This window comes from Carassius gibelio, chromosome A9 (assembly GCF_023724105.1).
Source record: "Carassius gibelio isolate Cgi1373 ecotype wild population from Czech Republic chromosome A9, carGib1.2-hapl.c, whole genome shotgun sequence".
Taxonomy (NCBI): Eukaryota; Metazoa; Chordata; class Actinopteri; order Cypriniformes; family Cyprinidae; genus Carassius; species Carassius gibelio.
In genome coordinates, this window is record NC_068379.1 from 8,518,733 (window position 1) to 8,524,680 (window position 5,948).

General features: G+C 36.6%; 1 long non-coding RNA gene across 1 annotated transcript; it reads left to right on the forward strand.

Moving 5' to 3' along the window:
* The first annotated feature begins 3,830 nt into the window (after nucleotides 1-3,830).
* Nucleotides 3,831-5,736, forward strand: LOC128019611 (uncharacterized). Its single transcript, XR_008185215.1, has 3 exons — nucleotides 3,831-4,556; nucleotides 4,901-5,019; nucleotides 5,644-5,736. It is a non-coding gene; the product is annotated as an uncharacterized LOC128019611 (long non-coding RNA).
* Nucleotides 5,737-5,948: the final 212 nt, after the last annotated feature.

A 5,948-nucleotide genomic window follows, 5' to 3' on the forward strand; every position in this document is an offset into this window, starting at 1 on the left:
GGTCCAAAGGCTTCTGTTTTGCCACGCTATGACTCTTATTGATTTAATTTGCTGCTTAGTTTGAAGATTTGATGACTGCCTGTCTCGAGCCTGGAGACACAACAACAAGCAAAAATACCTCAAGTGACAATTCCACAGTCATTTCTTTTCCTCCTTGTCGGTGCATTAAGTAACCATCTATTGGGGCGGATTTTTCTATTTCTCCCAGTAGCACCTAACTCAGGTAATTGGTCATTTTTGGAGGGCAATTTTGGGGCAGGTGGGGGGATGCTGGGCAGACTGTTCTGACCCCTGCTGCTGTGGTAATGATGGAGGCTGTTCTCTCTCCCTCTCTCTCACCTGCGGCCCAGGTGAGTGATGGGTGCATATTAGCAGGTAGCAGAAGATGCCGAGCAGATCCCGTCCAATCGCCCACAGAATCACAGCCCTGAGTTTTGGTAATCATGCGACACGCACACCTGTCATTTTCTGCTACATTTCATATATTAGGGAATGAATGGTCTTTTAAAGGCCATGTGATCTTTTACTAAATGAAACCTGCTCAGAAAACCGTAATGATGGGTAGATTTTACACAACAAATTATTTCAGTAAACATGACATCAAAATGATTAAAAGGAACGCATACCTTTCTAATAAGTATAATCCATTGGTATAATAATGTAATATCACACTGTCAATAAATGAATACATTACAGGGAAATAGCAGAGACCTGCAGAAAGAGCTCATGGCTAGAGAAAACACATCACATGTTTGTGATTATGTGTGCACTTCTGTGTGAACCACTGGCCAGATCTGTAGACATTTATGTTTGAATGTTTTAAATGAAATATCAGAAATATTTTACGATTCTCCACCTTTAAAAATAATTTTAAAATGAAATCAGCTGATTCTGTTCTGAATTGATATCTGCAGGTTCAATGGTTCATTAGCTGTTATTTTTAGAGATTGGTTAAATGCTTAAAATATTAAAGATCATGCATTACAAAGGAATCATTATACATAACATTATTCATATTCTTTTTTATTGAAGCAGAAACAGCACTATACAAAAAAAAAAAAAAAATCCCCTGAATGTATATCTAAACAAATGAAATTGTGTGCATTTTTTTATTTGCAAAAATATTTTATAAAGTCACACTTTAGAAAAAAATAGTGATTAAAATAATGTTTAATTCCATTAAAAAGGTTGATGCTCAAATGGAAACAAAACGTTACAAACACAGCAACTGCATTATTTTAACACCACGCTTAACCGTTTCACACTGATTGACACAGTAATCTGTGGTTACACCTCTGAGTGTCCTCTCTCTCTCTCACACACACACACACACACATGTTGCTCTCAGTCTCAACAAATACTCGCACGTGTCTCCTTGTCCATTGGAATTCAGTGGAGCAGCAAATTGAAGGTGCTGCCTGCTTAAAACCCTCCAAGAGAACGGCAGAAAACTCACAGCTGTTTTATCCTCATCAGGATTGATCAGATACTCTGAAACTGGATCATTATGTCTGATCGAATCTGGCTCTGTGTGTCTGTGTGTCTGGGAAAGCACAGGAGTGAATTCATATGAGCGTGTGTATGCTGCTTTGTAAATAAGCTGTAATTGTATGTCCCTGGACTGATATACATTCCTAAACACAGAGCACCGACGTATTCGGTTGAGATGTCAGTGTTAATGCTGGCTTAATAACGTTTAAACAGCTCCACTTAAACCTGATTTGTTCAGTCCAAATAGGTGGTGGAGGAAAACTAAATGGAGTTTATGGCTTTTTTACAATGTCATTTTCAGTGTGTGTGTGTGTTCAACTAATATGATAATGAGATCATATTCCGTTTCATAAGTGCTGTGTCTCTTTAATCTGAAATACCCCTCTATAATAATGCAGGGTCTGTCAGTAGGATGCACTTTCACTTGAGGCAAACACATTAAGTGTAGACTGAATTAGGGCTTTGTGTAGTGCACTACAACTTATTTTTGTCATAACTTATCTATTGCAAAGCACACTAAATGCCAAGTTTACTTTCTCCAGTTTGGAAGTTGATGTAAATTAATTGTTCACATTTGATTCAGCCTATCCACTCATCAACTATGTGTATCTGAATTGAGTAAAAAGTGTTCTTGACATTGTTTAGATCACTGGAAACCAGAACATAAAGCAACAGATACTAACAAAAAAGAACTGTGCTCCTCTGACAATAAATTAAAATCCAGTTATATATTCAGTAGTATACATTTTGGTTACACTTTATTCTAAGGTGTCCTTGTTGCAGTGTAATTATACTTTTAAGTACTAAGTAATATTAATTATCTAGTGCACTTAGGGTTTGGCTTAAGGTTAGTTGCATGTAATTATGCATAATTAATTGTTATTATAATAGCAAGTACATGTAACATATGTAAAAAAGACACGTAAAATAAAGTCTTATTACACGACATCCATGAATTGATGCTTGTAATTGATTCTCAGTTCCATTGTGATGTTGTCTTAAAATCTGTTTTGTTTATTTATTTATTTTTATACAACTAGACATGTGTCTAATTTGGGGTTTTGTTCTCAGGAACCCTTCATCAACAGGATATCTCATGGGTCACACTAACCAGAAAACTGGTAGAGCTTCATACTGAAACAATTAAAAAAGAATCCTGTGCCACCAAAAACAGAAACTAATCAGGGACTTTGGCTGACATTTGCTCCGGACGCAGATTTGGAAGTCCCTTTACAGTTGAGAATCAGACCCTGCTGAAAGGACGGATGAGGCCATAAACCTAATTGTCTCTATTTGAAGCAGTTTGTCAGCTCATATCTGGATCTGAAGCACACACACACAGACACACACACACACACACACTGAGTGGGCCTGACCTGGTGTGGTGCACTAAATCAGGGTAACCTAGCAGGTGTTTGACTCTCATCACCCGATTCGAACGTTATCACTCGATTGAATGGGGCGTTATCAGCGGTTATCAGCCCATAGAAATGGGCCAGGAGGGGCCTCCTGTGCCTACTAGTAGGCTCAGAAGGCCGTGATTATCCATTCAAATGGTTGATCACCCACAAATATACAAGAGAAGACTCCAGATCCAATCCCAGAATTCCTGCTCACCTGTAATCGGAAGTCTACCGGACGAAAGCGGCAACGTTGCGATATTTGCTGCCTAATATTTTCAGGTAAGACTATTAAAATTATAAAACTGAGCATTTAAACTGTAATGGAAAACAATACGTACACTCGTATTGCGTGTCATGATTGTTGACATGAGATAACCGCGATGTGTCTGCAAACGTTATCGCTAGACCATATTACGTTATTAGCATGTCGTTATGTTAACGTTGCATGCTTTATGTGAGCATTAACGTTGCTAATATGAGTGTGTATTTACCTCTGAAGCTAATGGGGGAATTAAGTTTCTAGTTAAACTGTCAACATGACTTTTGCTATTGTGTATGCTCGATAACTCCTCACTGAAGCCAGATCATAGGACTAATGTAACCCATATTGACTTGAGAGAATTATTAAACACAAGACGTATTTTACGGCTGTTTGGAAACCTTGGGATCTTGACTAGAGTGTAAAATAAAGTTCTGTGGTTTGGATGTCTGTCTATCTGTCTGTCTCTCTCTTTCTCTCTCTCTCACTCTCTAAAGCTTGCTAGCTGTGTATATATATATATATATATATACATTTATATATATATATATATATATACATTTATATTTAGCTATCTATCTATCTTGAACTTGAAAAATAAAACCCAAAGGTCTGTCTATCTGTCTAGCTGTCTCTCTGCCTGTGTTACATTAATGTCTCTTTACCTAACTTTTTTGTCTCCCTTTACAGCATACATTTCCAGCTGGTTGCAAGGACTTCTGTGGCAAGTTTGTTTTATTACTTCCGTGCTCTATGTCTTTGTTGAACTATCCAAAATTTGGTTTTGGGCTGTTTAGAATTTATTGTTCACAAATCTGTCTTGTGCAAGTTTCTCTCTGTTTATGTTTTAGGTTGAAGATGGCCCAGAGAGGTTAGCCTTACAGTTGCTGATCTAGAAGCATTAGGCAAGAGTGTCTGAGAACGATGGTGTGATCTGCAACACTGTCTTTTTTTATTACTGATTTATTACTGACTATCTATTTCTTTATTTGTTGTTATTCAACAAGAGAGAACTCCCATTAATGGGAATCAAAAGGAAACCCTGAAATCATTTTTTGAGGATGGAATGACACAAGTTTGTTCAGAATTAATACCAAGAGCTGCATCAACTACTGGTTTGGACACCAGTGTCGTAGAAATAAGGTTTACTTTTGTGCCACACTAACAAACATCATGTCAAATAAATAAATCATTCTGCTGCACTGCTTGTATAAACGAAGTGTTTTTTAACATTCGGTTTAATTGGTGTAATACCCTTTTGCTATTTTTTTGTTTTTCAGAACTGGATTGATGATCACAAATGACTAATGCTTCGTCTGAGCCCCGTCCATCAAAAGCCAAAGTTCACATTAGAGAGCTGTCGCATTACAATCTTTTTTGTAGGGACATATTCAAAAACAAAGGTGAGAAACAAAATTTAAAGACTGTTTTTATTTTTTTATACTGAATTGTTTCTTTTCATACATGATGGCCTTTTTGACATAAGGTTTATGGGTGTCATGAAGCGTCATGAAACAGATTTTCATGATAGTATTTGGGAAGTACTTCACTCACACAAATTGCATTCATCAGTTTAAGAATGCTGAGTGTATTGAAAAGAATCATCAGGTCATCTACTTTACACGTTATCTTGTTTTTACAGAGTTGTTACAGATAAATGGTTTTCACAACCCAAGTACTGATTGTCGTTGTATGAATTTACTTTAGAAAGGAGATGCTGACTCTAATGCGTTAAGTTTTTCCTCAGGCACAATGAATGATATTAAGGGCAGGTGCGCCACATTGGGGGAAGATGCAAAGCAGAAATACATTCAAGAGGCAGCAGCACTGAGGGCACATGGGCAGGCACAGGACCTAAACCCTGAGGTGAGGGATGCCCGAATTAAAATGCACTTAAAGAAGCTGAAGTTAGAGGTTCATTTGCTAAGCATTAGTGGTATTCTTAAAGTATTAGATGGAAGGATGATCAACAGCAATTGTGGTGTGAGCAAAAAATTGTGTTAGAAAACTGGATTGTTTATCTCTAGTTTTTATCATAATTTCAAATGAGTTTGTTACAAAAAATATTCCAAGTGATTTTTGTTTACAAGGCTATCAACATCAAATATTCTCACATTGAAGAAATTGTCAAAGACTCATACCACCATATCAAACTTGAAGCAGCTGAAGAAAAAAGTGGTCATGAGATTTCTTAAATTAAAATTTAGTTACCCCTCTGTTTCAGGTTTGATTTACATCCATTTCTGAAACGAAAAACCCAGAGTTTTCCTAAAGCCGCTTTCTGAAATGGAACCCAGGAAAACCGGCTTTTATCTTATGATTTATTATCAGCAAGATCTGAGATCAATTGATGTGCAATACCCACATATTCCTTTGGCAACAGTTCAAAATGAACAAGCTGCCTTTGAGATGTTGCTTTAAATATAGTGATGAGTATGATTTAAACTAACTGGCTTGACTTTCAAAATATTTGTGTTTTTCCTTTGGTAGATGGAGGCAATTTGTGCTGTGTCTGCCGCGTCCATTTTGATGATAAGAAATATAGGACTTATGTGGGGACCAATAAAGTTATATTGTACTGAATTGAGTCTACATGTGTTTTTTTATATATTTATATATATATATATATATATATATATATACATATACACCTGTTTCATCATTGGTTCAGTAGGGCTGGGTTTTAGCAAGTACCTCACTGGTACTTGTAGAAACTTTGGTATACAGCTGATCACTACAATTTATTTATTTTAAATTTAAATGGTTTCCATGGCATTGCTTACTTCCACTCTGAA